Source organism: Etheostoma cragini, chromosome 13, assembly GCF_013103735.1.
Source record: "Etheostoma cragini isolate CJK2018 chromosome 13, CSU_Ecrag_1.0, whole genome shotgun sequence".
Taxonomy (NCBI): Eukaryota; Metazoa; Chordata; class Actinopteri; order Perciformes; family Percidae; genus Etheostoma; species Etheostoma cragini.
The window spans coordinates 5,613,262-5,638,848 of NC_048419.1; the positions used below are offsets into that span (position 1 = coordinate 5,613,262).

General features: G+C 40.6%; 1 long non-coding RNA gene across 1 annotated transcript in view; it reads right to left on the bottom strand.

The window, feature by feature from the left end:
- The window catches only part of LOC117955226, a 28,291-nt gene extending 4,422 nt beyond the window's left edge, over window positions 1-23,869 (bottom strand). The window contains exons 1-2 of the long non-coding RNA XR_004658990.1: window positions 23,776-23,869; window positions 23,046-23,050 (exon numbers count right to left, since the gene is read on the bottom strand). This is a non-coding gene — a long non-coding RNA (uncharacterized LOC117955226). The remainder of the gene's footprint in view (window positions 1-23,045; window positions 23,051-23,775) is intronic.
- Window positions 23,870-25,587: the final 1,718 nt, after the last annotated feature.

Sequence of the window (25,587 nt, forward strand, 5' to 3'; positions counted from 1 at the left end):
CTTTTTGTTTTGCACAGTTTATATAAATAAAGTAATATTTTTCAGTTATGGTATCGTTGTATTGTGAACTTAAACATTGTGAATTGTGAGTTGGGGATATTTTTACATCCGTAGTTACTGGCTAAATTGTCAAATCCAACTGATCCTGATAAGAGTAAGTACCTTAGGATCAATAGTGTTCACAGGGAGCAGAATGCGCTCCATCAGCACCTTATTCATACAGCAGCCATATCGTCTGACACCATCAGTCCCAGGTGGGGAGTCATTCGCCTCAGTGAAACTCTAGACCCTTTTCATTGCCTGGTCTCCGTCATCATGCAGCAGATCCATTGTCATTATTACTGTGGGTGTCACTCATGCGCTGTAATCCTGTCATTGCTACACGTCTGGCATAACAACATGTACTGTACATCTATTTTAGGAAATCTTTTAACAAATGGAAGACAGATAAGTCAAGAGTACTTGAAGGCTGCATTACAGTATATTGTGTGGCTTGATGACTAACGTGCCTCTGTTGGGAATAACTCCAGAGTGGGAAGAGAAACTAAATATAAGTGCAAATTCCTCATTTCAGTCACTTCTAACTTGTTTGTTTTAACCCTTTTATTGTCTTCACTTTGGGGACCCTCTCGTATCCCTCTGGTCACATTGACCCGGGACTTATATGGGGTTTTAAAAAACAATACTAAAATAAAATTTTACTTTGTGATCTATTAACAAATATTGTCTTTCAAACAATTGAGATAACATACTGTATATGTTAAGGGAATGCAATCAGTCTCTACTAGAACACAGTTGAAAATGGAAGTGTGATTCATTTTTTGTCATAAGGTTTAAAATCTGCTACGTGATTATTCTTATCTTGGAAAAAACATAAGAGGTCATTCCAGAATAATTTTTGAATTGAGTCAGGAATACATGTTTATCAGAGAAAATAAGGTAAGGCCATTGATTTTTCAGGTTGAAAAAAATTGTACTATTTTTCTTCTTGCAAAAATTTGAAATGGATCAATTTGACCCAAATACCATACAAGGGTTAACAAGTAGGATTAGATTGATATCACATCTGTGCGTTGAAAATGGACTATGTAACTTTCGGAGAAAAAGATTAACATTCCTCATCTTAGAAATGAAACCGTGAATTCAAGAGAAATCCATGTACCCTTGTTCACTTTATTACTCCCAGGGGTTTTGAGAGACAGCCTGCGTGGTCTGGTGTGACGAGGGCTCTATGCTGACTTATGTCAGAAAGATATTGCTGTATGACTGACACTGAGTTTTGACTCTTCTCTACTTGGCTGGGGCCAGGAGATAGTTTAGCTACTAAAAGGGCCTACCAGCACTTCTAAATCTCAGTTTAGGCTACATGTTTTTTTTTAATAATGCATACATTAAACCTTAGTTTAAAAACTAAAGTTGTTTTTTTTATCGGGGGTTATGGACTTTTATAAATGTTTTGGTCGGCACAGTGATTTCTTGGAGTCTTGTTACCGTAATGTTGTCAGTTGTCATTTTTAATAGTAGTGTAATCTAGTTTATTGTAATGGATATACTACAGTTACTACAGTTTTTTTTTCAGTTTGCCATCACAATATTGCGAAAAGCAAATAGCTGAAGTGTAAGTTCTGTCACAAAACTATGTTGGTACAAATCATTGCACATTTTTAACCGGGTCTATGGAAATTCTGCAGTTTTTTTTGTGGGTATATGATGTATACCTGTGTAGCATATAGACTACACCACTGGATTAAACACACAAAATACACAGTATGTTTTACCTTTGGACCGAGCCAGGGCTAGCTGTTTGCCCCATTTTCCAGTCTCTATGCTAAGCTAATGGCTAACCATCTTCTGGCTGTTGCTTCATATTTGATGCACTAATATGAGAGTGGTATCAATCTTCCCATCTACCTCTAGGTAAGAAAACAAATAAGATAATATCCCAAACTATTCTTTTAACTGCACACAGTATTCAAGATATTAGCAGTGTTGCATGCATCACCCCCCCAACATCTCCTTATGCCCCACGTTCAAATCCCTTCACAGGACAAGGGGAAGGCAGGAGTTAGTATTGGCCTTGGCAAGTGTTCAACTCTGTTCTTTAAAGTCAACACAAAGACCTTAAGTACTTTCTCATTCATTAGCGAGTTGAGACCTCATTCTACAACTATAACTCTTTATAGCTGGATTATAGTCATAATACAGGGATCGGGGGACTGCGTTGTAAGTGCAAGGGGAGGCGCAGCAGCTCTAGTGTCCTGTCTGAGAGCTCAGACCAGGCCCTGGTGGATCCACTCACCTCGACCCGTCCTGGTCCTGGACTTGGCTGGTCAACATTGGCTCAGCTGTTAAAACCATCTCTGAAACCTCTTCCAATATTTTCAGCAGTAAAACTTTGCTCCTCTCTTCCACTCTCAGTCTTTTCTTCTTTATTTAAACGCGTGCCTCAACCTTTCCCAGCCATTCAGCAAACTTAGACTTTTATGGAGCTGACTTATTCTCCCCATATGCTCCAGTTGCACAACCTAATGAAATGCAGCGGTGTTCAGCTGATTTCATTGCAGCAATATCACTATCGGGACTGGAGTGTTGTGAGTGCAGAATTCTGGGTAAAAAGTAATGTCACAATGATCATGACGGCTTTATCATGGACCGTGAAATTAAAACCGATTGCTGAGGACTGATGTCATTGTGCTGATACGAGGATTGCGGGGTGAATTCGTGCTTGAAGACATTGTGGTTTTCTATAATTACCTTTAGAAAGTTTGAATGACGTAATTGACACCTGACATACAGAAGAAGAGAGGAATACTCCCCAAACACACAATAGGCATTAACAATCCCCCTACAGCTAACAATAGGAAACAATATGAAAAGGCATATCACAGCACAGAGGGAAAGGTTTAGTTTTTGCCGGATGATCATTTTGCTTTTGTGCTGTACGTGGTGTACATGTTTTGAAGTAGATGTACTTTCATGGATAACATCATGTTTTCTCCTCTCTTATTTCTGGGAATGATTCCCGTTCGCTGTTTGCCTTTGAGGTACTGTTGTGCATTGATTCATGGTCCTGTTCTCGTGACTAATGCACTGGCTGAGCATCAGTCTTCACCATCAGTGGTGTCCTGCTGAGCTTTTACTAGGATTACATACCAGTGCATGGCAGCTGATGAGAGGAACTGAGAATAGATAAAATAGTCCCACCACACCCATGGATACTGTCCTCTCTGTAATCTCGGAACACATCGGCTATCCTTCTATATCTATAGTTTTTGGGTGCAACGGACGATATGTCGGGGGTTCCATTGAAGCCACTGGATGACAGGATCAGGATAACAGATAGCAACTTGATGTGTAAGAAGTGAGTTGGAGTTGAGAGACGATGTCTATGACCAGATTGTTTCCAGTTTACACTCTGTAAACAGTTTCAAATCATTAGGGGCGGCATCTAGCTCATCAGGTAAGAGTGTGCGCCCCATGTAGGCTGAGTCCTTTCCAGCAACCAGGGAATGAATCTGACCTGCGGTCCTTTGCTGTCTGTCATCCCCAATCTCTCTCGCACCTTTCCTTTATCCACTGTCACTCTGAAATAAAGGGAAAAAAGTTTACCGAAGTAGCCTGAGCCCACAGCCCTGGCCAATAGGACTACTTAACCACATTAACTTCATGCATGGGCTGGAGATCCTCCTCAACAGGCCTACTGCATGTCCCCAGCGTGAACCTCAGCACCTTTATGAGATGAATGTACTTTTAATGTCCTTTTTTGTTTGTTTGTGAAGTGACCATGGGTGTCATGAAAGGCAATTTAAATAAAATGTATTATTATTATTAGTAGTAGTAGTAGTATTTTTATTATCATTATTATTTTTACTGTACACTTTTGATGATTGATATTCCATATGAACTTAAGTGCTTGGTAAAGTGTTCATACTATGCTTTTTGGCTTTTCCATTTTCCTTTATTGTGTTTTGTATCTTTTTTCAACTTGTTAGAGGTTTACAAAGGGAAAAAGCCCAAAGTCCCCCCCCCCCCCCCCCCAAAGTGACTTACTATCTCCAACAGAAAACACTGTTCACAAACTGTTCCAAACAGCTCTATTGTAGTCCAGCTTTTACTTCCGTGACAAACATGCATTACTTTGTAACACACGTTATAATGCTCGCCTAGCTGCTAGTATAACACGCCCTCATTCTCTGCTTCTGACTGACCAGTAGTTCTTACCTAGGTACTGTCAGGGCACACCTTCATACTCTGCTTCTGACTGGCTAGTAGTCCTTACCTAGATACTGTCAGGGCACGCCCTCATACTCTGTTTCTGACTGACCAGTAGTCCTTACCTAGGTACTGTCAGGGCACACCTTCATACTCTGCTTCTGACTGGCTAGTAGTCCTTACCTAGGTACTGTCAGGGCACACAATCATACTCTGTTTTTGCCTGGCCAGTAGTCCTTACCTAGGTACTGTGCATGTGCGACTCCCAACAAAGATGGAATTGAAGTGAGATGCCTCACTCTGTAGCTAAAACAGAGAGCTCAATACACAGGGTGAAAAGAGGAGCTGCAGCAATGAGCAGTACAACAAAAACATGTTAACCTCTTTCTGATATAACCTCTCAATACAATTATGAACCTGGAAATTAGCTCAATATGAACACTTTAAGTGAACTCTTCTCCTTCAGTAAGCATGTATCCAAACATCAAGTTGTACTTTGTCAATCTTTGTGTACTGATCATTTTTCTCGAGGTGATTGATAGAGAGCAGAGTCAAGTTTTGGTGACAGACCCCAAGCACAGGCATCTGGCCAAAATCGAGCCGCAACAGCATCCGTCCGGACGTCTGTAGTCCTCCCCGGAGATACGGGCCGCCACAAACCTTTCCCCCGGTGCTGAAAACATCTGAGAGGGCAACTTGACATTTGAAATATATTGTGATATTGTGGTTTTAGCTGCTGGCTAATGTTAGCCAGCTGGCTCACTAACCAGTCAGCTACCGCCACACAAAAAATCAAAGTCATTATGTGGGAAACACTGCAGCTATTTCATTAGAATGACATGACATGTTACTAAACATCACGTGAATACAATTTTAATACATTAACTCTTCTAAAAATGGCTAGATATTAATCGGCAATACAAAAATAAATAAAACAACCATGATCCCCAAAACTTTACGGCATCATCAAAAGTCCCTGTTTACATCCACGGTTTTGACTAAGAGACATCTAGTGGCAGAAAATGACATCTTGTAAGATTAATTGCTGAATAGTTATGCAATAATACTTTAACTTCTTCAGGCCTTAAGTAAGAGGACCTAACTTTTTGGAGGTACTGCTCACAACTCAGACACTACAAGTTATGATAAAGGGTTACATGTTGATATTAGTTCAATTTAAAAGGTCACAAGCCCAAACCGCACAGCGTTTACTTGTGTTAATAGGCAAAGGCAACGGATTCTTTTAGAATGTTGGGTGTATTGTCAAATCCAAACTTGACCACCAATTTCAGATTCTACTACCACGGAAATCCAGAGTTCTTGCAAGAGCACCATTAGAATTTGCTCAGTGAGTTACTCTGGTAACGAGTAATGCAGCTCATTAACTATTCTCTTGTCCGGCCCAGAGGTGAGATGCACCATTCACATTGGTGTATCTGATGTAGGCGTGGCCAGAGGCAAGCTGCACCAATCACATCGGTGTGTAACTGATATAGGCTTGCCAAAGGTGAGATGCACCAATCACATCGGTGTATCTGATGTAGGCGTGGCACGAGGAGAGATACACCAATCACATTGGTGTATCTGATGTAGGCGTTGCCAGAGACAAGCTAAACAGATGAAGACAGTTTAATCTAGCAGTTATCTCCGCTGGTAGATAAGCTTATGGGGCTCTGGATACGTCACCCCATGTGTTGTTGTGATTGGTCGTAGTGTCATCCAATTGCGTGCAGTGAGACGTTCAAATGCACGCTTGGTGCCGCCGCTCGAGACGGGCCACTTTCATTACCCAATGCCAGACCCTTAATCTTTCGGATTCGGGTCTGGATTTCCGGGCTAAGCTTCTACGGGTCAGCCAGTTATTCAACTTTACAGACTTTACAGACAAACAAAAGTCACACACAGGTCACATTGTCATTTTTACTGCATCTGTGTGTCTCCTTTGGGACAGTGCGTGTTTGTGTTACTTTACAGTAGAAGCTGTATTAATAACAGATGTTGTTTGGATATGAATCAGCAGCATGTGTTGTTGAAAAGTAACACAAATGTGTGTTGTCTGCCAGGAATGAAAATATACCGGTCTCCTTTTAAACACTATACTTTTGTATGATGAGCCTTGTCCTGTTTCACAGAATCCCAAATGGAAAACATATTCAAACAATCTGAGGTATACACAGATTGTGTATACTTGGTGCGCTCTTATCTAGCTTTAAGCAATGGCTTCTGCATTGTGTGACTTAACTCATAATAAGTTCACTTCGTATTATTTGAGTTTGTACCATCCCAAGTGTGCTGCAAATTAAATTGATCCTGCATGGGAAAGAAGATTCAGTTTGGACTCAAACCAAGACCAAAGCCACATCCTAGCTGTGCTCATCTGTTAATGGGACACACATGGCCACTGTCACTGATAATCACTAAAATACCCGCATTTTATGGGGAAATCTTCAAGGTTGTTAAATTGACTCGATGTTCTCTTCACTAATTACCTTGTCATGATGTGCGTAATTTACTCATCTTGTACATCGCAGGTGCTTTCAGGTCTTTAGATCCCTGCAGCAATTACACACATCTGATGCTCATTGTCTCTCAGAGGGTCCAAATCCACAAAGGAGTGAGAGGAAGTTAAAAAAAGAGGGGGGAATGAAATGTGTGTGTTGGGCATGTGTGTGTGAAGGAGAGCCACTTGAGTGCTAAGTAGCGGAAGTGAGATTTCCTGGGAGGGGCCAAGCACCCTTTTCTAGAAATCCAGTTGGACACTTCTGCCTGAAGATTTACTAAAGCCTCCTGGCTGCATTGGGGAATAAAAGCTTTTTTGTGTGAAAAGAGAAGAATGTCCTCCTGGCTGCACTGACTTTGATACGCCTGGAAACAGTGACTGATTTGCCCAGAACAGAGCCTAGTTCTTTTCTTCCTGTCTGCTCTATGCTAACTTGCATACACATTCTCACCTCTCAAATATGAAATCCGTGTTCATTGGCAGTGTTATCTGGCCACCACTTCCCAAAGCTGAGCGCTGGTTTAAGATGTGTATCTCTTGGTCAGATTGTCAGCAAAACCATTCATCAACATGTCAAGTTAATTTCTGACAAATTGTCTCTGGTCCTACTCTCAAACATGCCAAAGCTCTGTGTGGAGTTCGGAGGCATCCTGGGGGAACTCCCGGTATGTTACCTCCTCAACGAGGTAAGTGAGCCAGTAGAGAAAATGAAATCCTCCTGACGATGAAACTCTCATCAACATTTTCAGAGAGCTAAAAGAACTAAACACTTTTAAGATCTGTTTATCATAAGCTTTATTGTTCATTACATCATAGCTATAGTATACAATGACTAGTGCTTAAGTGTCCGTGCTGTAAGTTATTACCAAGGATCACTCTACGCTGGCAGTAGCTCAGTCAGTAAGGAGTTGGGTTGGGAATCAGAGGGTTGCTGGTTCAAAGTATCATGGTAACCCAAAACAATCTCTGTGCACACACAGGGTTTTAGCTCCAGTAGCAGTGCTAATCTCCGGCCATATAAACACGTCTGATAATGCACATCACATAACCATTCACATACACTGATTGTCTGACATTACTCTGCGGTTATGAATCATCGATGCTCATTGAGTTGAAAATACAGGTAATGTTTTGAAGAAAGAACATCCAGGGTGAAAAGTAAGAGCAGGGATTAATTAGCTTGGACCGATGGCAACGTGGAACTGTTACTGCAAGGTATGTAAGCCTAGCTAACAGATAAGACTGACTGACGTGCATTGATGTTTCCAAAGGTCTCTGTTTCTGATCGACGACAAAGCTACCCTGGAATTTTGTAACCAAAACGGGAGCAGCTGTGTTTCCAAATGTTTCTGTTTTAGGGGCTTGGAACCACCGCTAATGCAAGGCGTAAACATAAAAAATTGTTTAAAAAAAAAATGTAGTTGTGTAAATGTAGCCTAAGGAGGTTATAATTTTTGCTTGGTTTGTCAGGATTACTGTAAAACTGCTAAACTACTGAAACCCATTTTCAGGAAACTGGGTGGAAGGGTGTAGCATGTGCTAAGGAATACATTTTGGAATCGACCCAAATTAGGGAGCGGATACAAAAATTATTTTTCATTTTTGTTAACATCGAGAGAAACAGAATTTTTGCTGGAGTCACCTGGGGCCGGAATAATTGGGAGGATTAACATTCCATTAAGATTGTGAGATAGGGCATGCCTTGACGGAGGTCTGAGCTCTCTGAGTGCCCTTCTACAAACGTAGTACTGTATGCTCTTGTGCTGGTAGGCCACAGTGCCATATTCTATATTGATCTTTTACTGTTGTTAGCTTTATAACTTTGCCTATTATTTAAATTGTGCAAACACTTTGGAGATAAGATAAGAATGCCTGGAATGGAATAAAGATCGGTAAATGTGCTTGCATGGAATGCCAGACTGCAGAGAGCCACACTTTGGCTTCACAATACATAATAGTAAGTTAAGATAATTTAAACAAAATAACTGGGAGAGTTAGAGAGGCTGCCCAGTGTTTCCCAGCTTTTGTAAGACAAGATAGCAAGCAGTGATGTGGGTTTTAAGAGATGTTGCTGCATCTCCACATCTCACCACTAAACTTTGTAAGTGCAATGCTATTCTAACATTAGCATCTCCCTATGTGCCTGTACAGTATATCTTAGGTTTGCAAAACAATTTTTTTTTTGACAAGAGAGATTCATTCATGCAGTAGCATGAGAATAACATTATTCCCAACATGCAACATTCTCCAGCAGCCACAATTTTGTCTGTCTCAGAGAAAAATGTTGTTACTTGACAGAAGTTGACTAGTGGCACCAAGTTGACACAAAACCTGGTGTTTCCCAGTTTCCTCATTCAAAATATTTATTGGAGATGGACTCAGTATGTTTGTTTCAAACCTATAGCTTCACATTTACCAAAGTTATAAAAAAATCTTGGAATCAATTTAGATTCCATTTAAATGTCATCTAACTCTACACACTATTCCCATTACATGCGTAGAGAGGATTCACATTGCACACAGCCTTCCAGATGAATCATTTGGCCCCGAGTGAAATTCCCAACAATATATCACAAGGTGGATTTGCAGACAATAAAACCAAATGTCTATTATTCTCTTAATGATTTCGCATCAAGTTATCAACACAGAAATCATACACACATCATAATGTGCAGTGGCTGCTGCCAAGTATTGTAATTAATCTGATAAGTGGTAAGAGAGATTTCTGAAATCAACTCTAAATCTGTCAACTTTGGCATCACGTCTCATCTAGAATGCTACTAGAATCTGGTGTAGAAAACTTGGCACTATCACAATGCAAATATTCTTTGAAATACATGTCTGTATGGCCTCTATTGCACCTAACATATGCCTTTTTTCAGAAATCAAAGTAAGGGAATTTCGATCAAAACTTTTCATAATTCTCGGACTTTAAAGACGAGCTCTGTCCAAATGTTCTGCTTCCTGTCCAGCCCTGTAAGTGGTCACCTGCTAACATGTGCTATGTATTACACGCATATAGTGCATGTTCAAATAAGGCAAGGCCCTTCTCCTCACAAAACAATACATGCTGTAGTCTGACGGAATCAAATCGAACAAACAGATGGATTCGTTTGATAGTTAAGTATCCAGCCAGCTAAATGGTTAGCAGCAGCTAATTCTAATGTTTGTGACCAATAGCTTCTTTCTTTGTTTAGCTTACCAGATGCTTTAATCAAGATGAAATGCATCATCCAGGAACAAATATGTTGCTTTTGGTAAGTAAAAAATATCAATACATCATCTGCACCTAAATGAAATATTTCTATCCAACTGTACTGCCAGAGATACAGTGAGTCTTACAGTTTGTAATCCGGTATAATCTAAATTTGAGACATGGCTTTGCTAATTATATTTACTTTTCACCACACAGGGCTTTTATTCGTGGCAGAAAATAAAGATCTGAGGTTTATATAGGACAAAATTATTCACATTTTATGTCTGATATTGGTTTTGTCAGATTTCTAAAGCTACAATGTTTCCAAGCGTCCTATTCATGGTAATGACACGTGTAATTCAGGTATAACAGATGTTTCTGAGCTTGTCATCTGGAAGCCCTCTGTTCTGGTCAGAGATGCCTTTTTCCATTCAATTTTCTAATACCAACTACCTAAAATGATTAACTTGATTCTTCTAGTTTTAGCTGTTTTACCCAAATTTCTAATTTAGATTAAAATAATTTGGTCACAAAACAACCAGGGCAAAATATTCCAATCAGGGTCAATATAAAATGAATAGTATGTGTATGAGCTTGTATTGCTTCCACTCAGCATACACCAGGGGAACAGGCTCAAACATAATTCTCATATTACGCTGTCACGAAAGGCTTGTATCATGTGGATGCGCTGACAGTTTTATATGTACTGTATCAAGGGCGAACCTTTGGGTTAAACATTTGGGGGTTGAGATCTCCAACTATCTAGGAAGGTCCCGTGACATGTTTGCATGTATTAAGCAAAGGGACAAAGACATAGAAAAATTATAGAAGAAAATATTTTTTTAAAACCAACAAAAACCTTCAGAAAAAGCCCAGAATGGATTATGGGGAGCTTGTGAATCCTTCTTCTCACCTACAAAGCTCTTCATGGTCAGGCACCATCTTATCTTAAAGAACTCATGGTACCTTACCACCCCACCAGAGCACTGCGCTCCCAGAGTGCAGGGTTACTTGTGGTTCCTAGTGTGGTTTCTCTAAAAGTAGAATGGGAGCCAGAGCGTTCAGCTATCAGCCTCCTCTCCTGTGGAACCAGGTTCCAGTTTGGGTTCAGGAGGCAGACACCGTCTCCACATTTAAGAGTAGGCTTAAGACTTTCCTCTTTGATAAAGCTTATAGTTATTGCTGGCTCGGGAGAGTCCTGAACCATCCCTTAGTTGCGCCGCTATAGGCCTAGAATGCTGGGGCACTTCCCACACTGAGCACCTCTCTTCCTCCTTCTCTCCATCTGTATGCAGCCTCATCCCATTAATGCATGTTACTAACTCAACTTCTTCCCTTTCCCGGAGTCTTGTGCTCTCTTGTCCCCAGAGTATTGCCCTCTCTTCTCTCCTGTCCATGTTCCTGCGCGAAACCCTACAGTTCTCCATGTCTCTCGCTGTCTGTCTGTCCCTCTCTCTCTTTCTCTCGCCCCAAATCGGTCGAGGCCTATGGCCGCCCACGCTGAACCATGGTTCTGCTCAAGGTTTCTGCCTCTTAAAAGGAAGTTTTTCCTTGTCTCTGTTGCCTAGTGCTAGGGTTAGGGTTCTGTAAATAACATCACAGAGTACAGCCAAAGAGATAACTGTTGTAGGGATTTAGCGCCATATAAATAAAATTGAATTGAAATTGAATTGAATTCCCCCTGTAAATTACCCCTATGCACTGTACACCACTAGGGTTCGTGTTAAACTTTTCCAATTACGCCAAAACCATCATCAATACATACAGCATCTCTTGATGGACCTCTAACACCTCTCCTGTATTAGGTGTCAATAAAATACTCAGCTTTCCTTTAGCATCAGTCCTACTGAGGTCACAGGAGCTGCTGGGTTTGTCTCTTGTCTGTCATCAACTCAACATGGTCAGTTTTCTTACTGGGCTGACTTCCATGAAAGTCATAAAAAAATCTAAAGTCAAAGAAATTGGGGACCTTCCAAAACCAAATGCATATTTATTTATTTTCACTTTAAATTGTCTTCCTGTGCCAAGGCACTTTACAGTGTGGGCCTACTGATTAAGTGGAAAAAACATCTTACAGAATATGTGCTCCTATTTCTGTATAACTTCTGTATGATAATGTTGTTCCCCATTGGTCAGTGGTGTGGTTCCAGGTTGTCTTTAGTAGCTAGCTTTGAGTTTTATTCACATTCATTAAGATACAAAAACTGGATTTAATGATCAACAAGCACCCTAGCAAGACAGATTCAGACGGAGCAACTTGAGAGGAAGAACAATTACACTTTCCAAAGAAAAGCCAACCACTGCAGCTCTGCTGTTGGTCGGCTCCGTGTTATTGAGGGAGCTGGTCATGATGAGACGTTTATTGAATGACTGTGCTCCATCGTTATTTTTCTCACTGTTGTCCAAAGTAGATGCTTAAAAAATAAAAACCCTATTGGACTAGAGGGGTGGGTAAGATTAAAAAAAAAAAAGATTGTAGTTCGGGTTAATACACCGGTCCTCTTATGTAGTACTCCTTGTACACTAGCACCTGTTTCCTGCTTGAAAGTCTTGAGTTTTCCCCTTAAATTCTATTAGAAGTCTAGAACTCTACTCATGCACTTAAGCACTCAAAATAACCACTTACATTTACATACAAAATGTCATAAACATTTTGCATATGTGCTGTTTCTTTAAATTCATTATTTATCAAAAAAATCCATCAGAATCATTCTTGGAGTATTTTTTGTAGTCTATTACAAACACATCAGTATTACTTTACTGTTATACATTGTATATTAGCTGCCAGGAGAACATGTATAATCAAGATTGGTTTCAGTTACCTCATGTGTATGATGAATGCAACAGGAGACATGACTGCCAGGAAGTCAGATGGATGGCTTGGTAAGCCTGCTCAGTAAAACCTGTTTCCTTGTTTTTTATGATAAAGAGGGCAGTGTTCTTATCAATCAGCACATTTTTCAGAGCTGTACTGGAGACTAAATCCAAATACTCCCCTTTTGTGTGATATGGGGAGGATTACTTTTGCTTCAGGCCTTCCGTGTTATTCTAGAGGGCCTCATGTTCTACTGTAGTTTTTTAACTTTTAGAAGAAACATAGCAGGTCTCTGTTTGGAGGAACCATGACAAACCACCCTGGCATTCCTCAATGTCCTTTGCAGAGGAATCCAAACAAATATTGTTATAATATGCTTGAAATAAAGGGGTAAATTGGGATAAGCTTGAGGGCCGTGCGGTTGCAACTTACAATGACTTACAAAGATACATAACAGCGACAAGTGTATGCACTACACAGGATTAATCCTATTATGCTTTTTGACAGGAATTGATAGATCAATCATTAAACAGTCATCCATAAATAGTCTATAAACACAGCATCAGGCTGACTGAGATTTCACATGAACAATGGTTAAAGTTACTTAGGCTACCGAAAAATTACATAATTTCACCGTTCAATTGGCTCTACCGGTCTCTCCACTGCTGGCTGTGCCTATTCAAAAGGAGAGAGGAAGAAGAGGGGTTAGGTTCGTGACCGGCCTCTGACCAGCTGTTACCACCACCATCTTCAGCTCGAGAGAACCTTATTTCTTCAGCTTCTTCTTGCGTTGTCACCCCGGTGGGAGGTGTGCCAACAGCGCTTGCAGCAGTTCTTGCTATTAACGTCATTGCTACACAATTTCTTATAAAACCAAAATTAATTAAACTGCCTTGTTTTCTTTTTGTGAAAAAATAGGTGATTTCCCTCATGATGTTTCCCACCTGGACCTCATGACCAATCACAACTTATTTATGAAGTTACTCTTTGCTACAAAAACTATTTCTGTGTAAATATGTTTGTACAGTTATTCCTACACTGTGTGGGACTAACATTGATTTGAAAAAAAAGTCATGTTGTTATTGGAAATGTATCTGAGAGTTCCATCCCTTACTGACAGGCAGAAACTATGGGGGCGGAGCTCAGCAAACAAGGGATGTCAAAGCGTGACATCCCTTCTGGTTGGAACACTCTTTATCTAAGACAGGGAGGAGAATGGGACAACAGACACAGAGTAGAGGAGTATTTTGATCATTTCTCAATCAATTTCAGATTTGTTAACGAATTGTTCGTCCCATCATTCGTCCTATCACCTCAAGAATCAGTAAGTTATACAAGTTAAACAAAGGCATCTGCAAAGAAAACACCACACTCCAAAAAAATCAGAGACTTAGAGGCCAAAATCACAGAAGCCAACATGGAACCCCAAGAAAGTGATGGACTCCTGATGAATGACAACCTACACCATGTAAACGTAAAAGCAAAAAGCAAAGGAGGGAGTCAGTTGATGAGTTAAATGGTGAAACGATCACTCATAAATCCAAAATGATCTCCAAAAACAAAGGTAATCCCCAAAGTAATGACAATCGAACATGGACATGAACAGTCAGGTGATGAATTAAATAGAATGATTGGATCATTGATCCAAAAAGGAACTCTGAAAGCAAAGGTGAGTCTCACAGTGATGACATCAACATGAAGCGGGGGAAGTCATATGACAAGTTGTTGACTAACTGCAACAATGAACATCAACCAGGTTGTTCTGGTTTGGGTTTGAAGGCCAAACGCAAATGCAAAAATAAACACTGATATTTGTTCATACCTAGACTTTCTGGGATGCTGCCATGAAAGTCCTTTCATTTGACTTATTAACCATTAATACCAATTGAATGATAAAAGGTGTTTAATGATATGGTATGTGATATACCACACAATGCCACATCAAAGAAGTTGCCATCTAAATAACCCCAGTAGAATAGCTACAGAATTAGCTACATCAAATGATCTTTCTCTGCTGAGTTTGCAGGTTTGGGCCTCTGAATCTCCCGGGGTTTGTGTGGGTTTACTCTGGGTGCTCCGGTTTCCTCCCACCATAAAGACAATGTCAACACATATTTGGCAAATAAATGAAACATCCACATTATAAATCCATATGCCTCTGTCCTCTACTTTCCCGACTGATGAAAATATAGTGTTTTTTCTGTTGGTGAAAAGCCTACATTAAAACAATGACAAATAGATAGACTCAGATGTGTTGAGTGGGTATAGTTTTTTTTTAATGAATTTAAGGGAAACATGGAGCTTTGTGCCAGCACAGCATGGACAGTACATGCAGATGAACGTAACCAAGCTAGATAATAAATCCCTTTAAATGTGAGGCACAATTCAAGAGGAAAAAAAGTGCATTACTTACAAATAAAAAAGACAATAAGTAAACAGTTATTAAATATACTAAAAGATAAATATATACAGTATCTACATATTATATAAACCACAGTAAAATTAATACAAAGAACTCAACTTAAAAGGACACAATGTCTGTAAAACTGGTGTGATGTGTTTTCTCCTGTTAGTTTGGTTGGGGGAGGCATGAGAAGAGTGCATTGCAGTAATCTGCGTTTTATAAGTTTAAAAAAAAAAGTCAACGTTGACTTTTGGCTTCACACGGGACAGTCTCCTGGGTGAACTTCCCATCAACTACGAACCAGGGAAAACTGTATGTATACAACCCAGGATCCAATAGACTGTCTATTTGCATTTTTTCCGGGGTGCCAGTGTTGTATAAAACTCTGTTTCCCTGTCGAGATCTGTTCTCTTAACCCTAACTAAACATTAACCCAACCCTCACTATGGAAGGGGGCGCTTCACATTTTAACAGGAGGGAAACATTAGTCAATGGAGGAACAGACTTTGACACAACACCGGCGCATCATTTTTACACATTATGTGCCACCTCCACATAATGTGCTGTTAAGAGGTCAGTTATCATCCCAAAACACATGTACAGGGGCCTCATAAAGTCCCTGTTGATACGCTTCCACAGGATCTGCACCTTCCTAAGCATGTAAAGGAGGCCACCCGCACACTCTTTGTTGAGGTTAAGGGTGTTACTTTAGGTGCTTCCTTAGTCTAAAGGTAGAGGTCAGTGACAGTTTTAATGAAAACGACAAGACGTAGTCATGCTAGAAGTATTAAAAGCTCCCCCTATTTTGCTCTTCAACTTCCGCAAACAGGGGTGGGGGCATATAACAGATGGTGATGAACTGAATGATTTCCAGCCTGCAGACACAGAGCCTTACGGAGCCCCGGAAGGATCACACATAGAAAAAAAATTACACTGAGGCCACAAAATGCTATTGCCTGGCTCCGAGATTCTACTTCTTTCTCAAGTTTGAATTAACTTATCTGCATGTTTTAATTAGGCTAACTTGTGGCCATGTGGAATCTGTATGTATAAAAAAATATATATATATATAATATTAGTGAACAAGGCAACATTGGTCATTAGTTTGTGTAATTAGGCTCCTCTCTTTACCCTGTCTCTCTTAATTATGCTGTAATGATTTTAGACTGCTGGGGGACTTCCTTTGACACAGTGAGCTCCTCTCTCATCTATCTTTCTATCTTTCCATTTGTGTGCATCCATGTCCCAGAAATGCATGTTACTAGCCTAGCTCCAGGGAGTCATTCCCCGGAGTCCTTATGTTCTTTTCCCCCCAGCATGTTTCCTCAGATCAGGGAGGCGCTGTGTCTTGTAACGCTGCACAGTGCCCTGCTATGCTACAAAGAACTACTACAAACAAACTCTTCATTCTAATCCCAACTGGTCGTCAGACACCTCCTACCAAGAGCCTGGGTCTGACCGAGGTTTCTGCCTAAAAGGAAGTTTTTCCTCGCCACTGTTGCACTGTTGCTTGCTCTGTAGGAAACTACTGGAACTGTTGGGTCCTTGTAAATTCTGGAGTGTGGTCTAGACCTACTCTATCTGTAAAGTGTCTTGAGATAACTCTTGTTGTGATTTGATACTATAAATAAAATTAAATAAAACCTTAACTTTACCCGAGTGGAGTGGGAAGACATGGTTTATTAAGTCTCAATGTGAAAGACTGAAACAAATGTGATAGTTATGAATGTTATGAGCCACTATCTGTGCTAGCTATCCTGTCAGCAGTGGGCAGTCTAGGTGGCTGCATAGCTCTGGCTGTATTTCCCAGTAGACAGCAAGGACCTGTAACGTTGGCAGAATAGCAGACAATGATACTGTACAAACTGTACACTGTTATAATAATAAATTGTAACGACGGGGTGCCCCGGTAGCTAACCTGGTTGAGTGTGCGCCCTGTGTACAAAGGCTCAGTCCTTACAGTACAGTATGTGTGGGTAAGAAGAGGAAGTGCAGTTTCACAGACTCCCTGCAGCAATATAAAAAGCTGCTTTCAAATTATTGCAGATTCTGACAGGATCATTTTGGGATGTATTCCCCAGGTTAGGATCTGGAGGATACAAAAAACTACAGGCCAATCTACTTTATATTCCTAAGTAAAATCCTGGAAAAAGCAGTTTCCTCACAAGTCCATCAACATACAGTATGTCCAACCAAAAGCTCTATAAACCCCTTCAGTCAGGATTCTGACCGTATCATATTAAAGAGACCGCCCTCATTAAAATCACAAATGATCTACTCACTCTGGACACATCAGCATACTCCTTCTCCTCGACCTCTTCGCAGCCTTTCCAATCTCCCATTCCCTTCTCCTCAACCACTTTTCCCATCACTTTTGGCACAGCTCTCTTCTGGTTTCAGTCTTACCTCACACATAAAGCAATGTGTCAACATTAGCAACTCTGATTCAGCTCCGGTCAACCAAGATGTGCCTCAAGGCTCTATGCTTGGACCCATGCTCTTTGCCATCTTCTGTACATGCTCTCCCTTGGTCAGATTATCCAGCAACATGGTCCCAGTTTCCACTCCTACGCTGACAATACATGGCGCTATGTCAGCACCAAATCATCCACTCAGCTCCCCCCACCCCCCCTCTTCCTGGTCAACTGCCTGTATGTCATCAAACAGGCATCACTACTCAAACTGAACATCAATAAAACAGAGCTCTTGGTTGTGGACCCCAAGGGGCTGCTCTAGAAGGTTGAAGATCTCATCCTGGTATGTTGATGGCTGCGCCATCTGCCCATCCTCTGAGGTCCATAACCTTGGAGTAATCATGGACTCGCCCCTCTCATTCCATACTCACATCAAATCCATCAACAAATCCGCCTTTTTTCATCTCAGAAACATCTCCAGACTCCGGCCATCACTCTCTGACTCCGTGGCAGAAACTCTTTTACATGCTTTCATAACCTCTGGTCTGGACTACTGCAATGGAGTCCTGTCTAGGGTCCCCATCAAAACCCCAGACAGGCCCAGGTATGTCCAAAACTCTGCCAGGGTCCTCATCCACACCTACATCTGGCAGCACGTCACCCCAACCCTCATCCACCTTCTGGCTTCCAATTAAGTCTTGCATCACATATATAAAAATCCTCCTTCTCACCTACAAATCCCTCCCCTGGCCCCACAGTACCTCTCCAACCTTCTCCATCCACACACCCCACCCTGAAACCTGCGGTCTTCAGACCCTGGTTTTGGGCTTCCAATACAAGACTCTATTACTCCGGAGACAGAGCTTTTGGTGTTGCAGCCCCATCACTCTGGAACACCCTCCTTGCAGATATCCAAAATGCTACATCCCTGGACATATTTTTTTTTTAAACTCCTGAAACACTCTAACCTTTGGCTTAGCCACAGAAATTCTGTAATATTATTAAAATTATTATTGTATTGTGCAATAGAGGTGTTTTCATTTTTCACAACCATAAAAACCTCCGCTGTCACTATATCTGTTTGTTCAGTAGTTGCATATTTCTGTCTCTTCTTTTTTTGTCAAAGGAGACCTCTCACACCAGTAGTCCATTAGTGGCCCTTGAAATGGATACTCTATCATAAAATGGTGGTATTACGCCATTAACATTACACCCATTACCAGTTTAACACTGAAATCAGACACACTTTCAAAGTCTTTTGTAATGGAAAGAAGGACATAAAACAATATCAGCTTGACTGAGCTTAAGAAAGCACATAACAAGTCCTTTTAAGGTGTTATTATGTAATTTTACTTTTGATAATGATGTCAGATGGAGTTACTTTAATCCATGTAATCAGAAAATGACTCTGATTATTTTTTCGAGATTGCTGTGCTCTGGGAATCTTTTGCTCATGCCTTTTGGTGTTCATTATTGTTGGCTCTGTCCTTTAAATCATACTTTGTTGTTGGCTCTGTCCAAATTATTTTTATTTCAACTAACCCTAACATAAAGTATGCAGCACATCCAAACCATGTATTTTTAAAGGAATACTCTTGGTTTTTAGAAGTTTATTTGGATGTTAACCAAAAGTTTGTTTGATCAAAAGTGAAATATCTCAAAAACTATGGATGTAGATATTGAGAGGTACAGATATTCAACATCCCCAGATTCATCCTCATGGGATGATGAATATCTGTACATCTCAACATAAGACTTTGGACTTTTTGTCTTACATCAGGTAAAATCTTTACTTTGTCTAACACTTCGGTTTATGATCAAATATCTGCAAAACTAATGCCATTCTAATGAGTCTCACCTAGCTGTAGTTTTTTGTGCTAAATATAAGATTTTAACATACCAACATATTAAAGGGCCTTTCAGACCAAACACGGTTTGCGCTGTGCTTGCTGCTGAGTTCAACGCACATCTAGGCCTACAGCACGCAGCGGCGGCCGTGCTATGCTTGATGCAGAGCAACGCCGTTGTGGCATGGCGACCATCGTGGCCCACTTAGGTTTTAAAGGCCCCCTAAGATGGTAAATATAGTAAGCGTTTTTGCTTAACATCAGCATGTCAAAATTGTCACTGTAAGCATCTCAAAACACAGCTCTGCCTACACTCTCACAGAGAATTTTCACGTTTTCACAGGCAGATTTTTCAACTGCAACTCCTCTATATTGGTCATGTGCGTCAGATTCCAAGTAAAAGTGTCTCACAATTTATAGCGGGTTTTGGTGGTGTAGATACGTTTCTATTAAGCTAGCTGTTTTCTGTTAACATCCTTGTAGTTATACAGAGACATATCATAAAGTTTAGGAAAACCAATGTGTTGATTAACTTTCTCTGTTTTATTTTAAGAATAGCATGTGTGTACACAGGAGAATATATTGGAGGCACATTCCCTAGTCTGCCCTCTCGTTGGCCTACGCTCTGCCAAAGTTCACTCTGAGAGCGGTGAACTTTTCACATGTTGCTGTTCTCATAGGAAATGAACGGAACCACTCGGCTGCTATTGAAGCTGCCTGTAAAAACCCAGTGTTAGACGTGCTGGATCAAGAAACAGGTTTATTGCCTAGTTGGTTTTCTCAAAGAATTTGCATTTGTGTTATCTTGCATAACGGTCAAAATAAACAAAGTAAGATAGAAAAAAAAAACAATGTGTAAGTCAAGAGTTGTAAATATATAATGTATGAAATTTACAAGTACTGTATGTAAAACATATACAGTGTATACAGTACTCTAAAATGAAGAGGATGAAATGTGCAAAATATTCACTACAGAATGTGAAAATGTTCACACTATAAAAAAGAGAATATGTGCAGTATGCAAAAAGAAATTCACAAAGGGCCTTGATGTAACAGGTCAAAATGGATGTGGAGACTGGAGTGTCCATAGCCAATGGTCTAGATCGGTCTGGCATGCATGCTTCTCTTTAAGTATACCACAATAATCCTTTGGCACCTGTGTGGCATGATAAAGTCCATTTTAATGAACCATATCTATTAAATACAGAATGACACAAAGCCCTCCACAGATATCACCAAATGTCCTGTGACTTTTCCCATAGGGCAGTTCCAGAAAATAGTTCCTGCTTTGCTGTTGTCCAATTGGACTGCTCCCAACATAGACTGGTCAGTTGCCTATCACCAGTAGCAGGGAGGGGAAGGATGAGATAAGCTAGGCAATGGCAAAAGGCAATATTGTACTTTGTGTATAACAATGGTTGGGCTGAATAATGTATCAGGAATTTCCCACACAATATTAGGCTTAGCCGATGAAAAGCAGATTGGATGAGACCACGCTATAAACCAGAAGACTGAGGATGAAAAGCACATGGCACCATATGTCAGTGAGTGGTACATATAACAGACAGCATGCAACGTCAGAAAGTGCACAGAAAAAACATGGGTTGCCTGTGGCTAACCCAAAGGTATACTTTTTAGTTATAAATGGCCAAATCAGAAATAGTGCACAGTGTGCCATGCAGCTGTTACAAAGCTCATATTCAGGCGTGATAAACCAAAGTTCATGTAACACGTACTGAACTGCCAGAAGAGGAAAAACATTTTTCAATGCTTGAAATTCACACATATTCCCCAGAAATATTCTAAGCATCTCATTCCAGTGACAGGAAGGTCTGTTCCAGTGGTAAATTGGATGAACGTCACTTTAATTTGTACCAGCAGTGCAGCAGGTTTCATCGTCTCAATGTATTAAGTAAAGACTCCACAAATGTACTCCTAATAGAGATTGATGCATTTAATCAAACGTTCCCTCGGCCTTTGCCATTCCAAAGATTTTGTCCTGGTTATCATAACAATAATGTCTAATGACGTGGAAGTGGCAAGCGACGGTGCAAGGGGCAAAATCATTTCGATCTATCAAGAGTACATTAAAGTAAGTGTACACTGACTAACTGACTAGTCACACATAAGTCACACATGCGCTGTAAAACAACACTGAGCCATATTAAAGTCTGATTAGAGTCTAATGAGGAGAACGATTCAAGTGGTTGGAGTGCAGATTGCTTGTCCATTAGTCACCACGTACTACACAGTGAACACAGTGTTCATGCTTTAGTAGCTGCATGACAAATGTACTGTAGATCCAGGCTGCAGAAACATCAGCAAATGTGCTTATGTTCATGCTGTGGAAGGTAACTCATTTTAGATTGAAGGAACACTCATTTTCAACTTTATTTCCATATGACAAACTCACTGTACAGACGTATCATGTTCTCTGTATCACTGTTGCCAGCTGTGGTTGGTTCACTTCCATCTTCCACTGACATACTCTCACATCAGTGGATGGCAGAATAATTATAGTACATGTACTGAAGTTAAATGCCCTTGTATGAGATACTAGGAAATGCATCAGAGAGGCTCAGGCTGCTGCTTTGACCGTGCAGCAGGATACCTGGGACGATAAAGACTTGAGCCAGCAGGGGCGCCCTTACTGCAGCAGCCCAGGTTTGAGTCCTAGTCAGGGCCCTTGGCTGCAGGTCATCCCCTCTCTATCACTGCCCTTACTGTCTGTCTCTCTCTTTCTATCAAAGTAAAGCAGAAATGCAAAAAAACACCTAAATGCAGTGCCTCACTCCCACCCATCCCCCGAACTCTGAATGACTATTCTTGTGTTTATTGTCATATGTGTGTTGTTTGTCTTCTCTAGAACCAAACCTATGCATGGTCGGGGTGTGTAACACATCTTAATATCTTAGTACCCCTAAAATGGCACGCACCCTGGACCCTCCATTTAAAATGGCCTAGAACTGCTTAAATCTTTAAAAAAAACTCCTGAACCACGGGGAGCTGACTGCTTTACTCTTTATATCTCTAATGCAGGATAATGTGGTGTAAACAATGGGACAGGTTCCAACATCAGTGATGATAAGGTGAACTGATTAGCTGAATGGCTACGCAGGAATAGCAGCTATGTAAGAGGAGGGCTGGTCTCTGCTATGATTGATTCATTGATTATTCTTTATTTCCATTTCATGCACACAAAGTGCCCAACCCTCATGGGTTTATAAGACACCAAAATGTCAGTTACAGTGTTCAAACATGTAATTTCGTAAAATGATTATGGTTATTTTACAGCTCATATTTAAACAATATACATATACTGTAACTTCATTACATGTTGCTGCTCCAGGTTCATTGTAGACTGTTTTGTACGTTTTTTTCAGACTTAGTTTCCCACATCAGAACAATGAGGGTTTGCCACTGTTGTTAAGAGGAGAAGCATGGGGAATACAGTTATGTCACTGTCCCGCTAATGATAGACTTGTCCTCTCACTCTGAATCAAAAGTGCTTTGTCATGAGTCATTTGGGGATGTTGCTGTGACGCTCACTTGTTACACCATAGCCAATTTGGAGCTCTAATATGGGATCTTTATTTTTTGACATGGTCCTTTCCAGCTTCAGTAGAAGCAGCAATTAACATTACCGTCAGGTCTAACTGTTGCTGCATGTCAGTCCAGCAGAAACATTTGAAATACACACCTGACACATAAAGCATTTAAAGCAATGTGAGGTATCAGGACAGCAATGTCTTTGTCAGTATGAGTGTTTTAGCTGCAAAATTTAAGTAAGTGCTGTTGCTGCACAAAAAACAGTCTTGTGGCCTTAAGGTTTAACCATAATGCCTCATTAATGAAACTGATCATGAGTAGAAAGAACAGCTTAGCTGTATCAGAAAAATGATCATGTCCCAGCCAATTAGAAAATTTGTCTTATTCACCTCACTGTATTAAGAATCTCAAAAGCCTTCCCTCTTTTAGTTTTAGAAATGTTAAAGAATCTAATGCCACAGGCTATACTCATGAACTGTAAATATAGCTATAAATAAGTAATGCACGGTTATTGTATGTTGTCCATGTCTTTATTGCTGCGTGCCTCACATTAACAGGCCCACTGTAAGACTGTAAAGGTCTGCTTAGGGTGGATGGTTGGCTCCTAAAGCCCAAGGCTTTCAAGTGGGTGAGCAGAGTTTGTGTCCTGAAAGAAAACACAAGACTTTTACCCACAAAATGAGTGCGCTTGAGTGCGGTAACACTACTTTACTACTACTGCTGTTTTCCCCCAAAACCCTATTATTTTGACTTAACTCAACTAGTCATTTAGGTATCTAAACTTAACTGTGATTGTCGTATTGATGGTCACTTTTTGTCGGCTACACTTAACTGCAACTAGTGGTGTGCGATACTGCAGCATTTGGTATCCATCTGATAGTAAGTAAATACAGGGCCAGTATTGCCGATACACATACTTTTTATTAATTAAGGTGGATACATTTTAATGACCTTTAAGTGTTTTTGGATGATAATAATAATAATAATAATAATAACTTATTTAAATATTGCCTTTCATGAAACCCAAGGACATTTTTTAATTACTGTGGCTAAGCTAAAAGAAGTTGTAGGCTGTGGTAAACAGGTTGGTGTTTCAGGAGTTTTTTTTAAATATGTCCAGGGATGTAGCATTTTGGATTTCTGCAGGGAGGGTGTTCCAGAGTGATGGGGCTGCAACACTAAAGGCTCTGTCTCCGGAGGTACAGAGTCTGGTGTGGGGAATGGAGAGCAGACCAGCGTCTGAAGACCGCACGTTTCGGGGTGGGGTTTACGGATGGAGGAGGTTGGAGTGGCACTGTGGGGCCAGGGCATGGAGGGATTTGTAAGTGAGAAGGATGATTTTATATGTGTGATGCAGGACTTAATTGGGAACCAATGAAGATTGATGAAGGTTGGGGTGATGTGCTGCCAGATGTTGGTGGATGACGACCCTGGCGGCAGAGTTTTGGACATACTGGAGTCTGTCTACGGTTTTGCTGGGGACCCCAGACAGAACGCCGTTGCAGTAGTCCAAATGGGGGGTTATGAAAGCATGTGTGAGGGTTGCTACCACAGAGTCACACAGTGATGGCCGGAGTCTGGAGATGTTTCTGAGATGAAATGAGGCAGATTATTAAAGAGTTAAAACCCAGGACAGAATTTGTATACCCTAGTATAAATCTGTTGGGTTACCAGCGTATCTTACAGCCTTTCTTTTTAGACTTGAAAATTTAGCCACACAGCACTCTTCCTCTCTGCTATTTATCTGCTCCGTCTCTGTCCTGCTTGTGTGTGTGTGCTGCTGATCACTGTCCGGCCCATGCCACTCACTTGCTTGTTTGCTTGGCGCCACTGAGTCACGTGACGTTACAACATCAAATCACAAGGGGGGGACCAAAGTGCGCCTGCTCTGTGTTGTGATGGGAGCGGCACTTACACACAGACACACACACACACATACACACACACACACACACACACACACACACACACACTCACACACACACAGACAGCCGCTGGAGAGAAACTGAAACTAAAGTATCAATCTCATTACACTGGTGTCGATCAATATCAATACCAACTTTTTCTCTCTTTTCTAAATCATATAGTATACTTACTGTGTAAAAGTAAATTCAATTTCAGGTCTAAATCGGCAATTCAGGATACATAACTGTAGTGAGAACTCTGTGGAAGATCTTCCTTCAGTGGAACTGATGGGGAAGCACTTTATAGAGAATATTGAGCCGATATCTGAATACAGGCACACTCTGTTTGTTTAGGAAATCAACTGTACATTTAACTGGGAATGTGGAATGTGACCAAGAGTTGTTAGATAGATAGATACTTTATTCTTGAATTTGTAAACTTAACTGTCAGTGAGAATTGATGACTTGGAGAAAAAAAAGAACTTCAAGTTTTGGATGCGGCTTAAAGATATAAAACCTTTGGGCTCATGGGGAGCTTGGAGCTCTGTGAGTCGGACGAATAATGAAAGGGAATATTTATAGACTTCAAAGAAGTAAAAAGACCATATGGTGAAATCAGCTGTCCATTTCAACTTTATGGCACAATTGGAGAAAAACCTACAGCCTTGCTCCTATATCCAATACCTTGAAATGAAAAACATGAATGAAAAACACATGCATTGTCAGGTAGTATCTTTAATCACAGA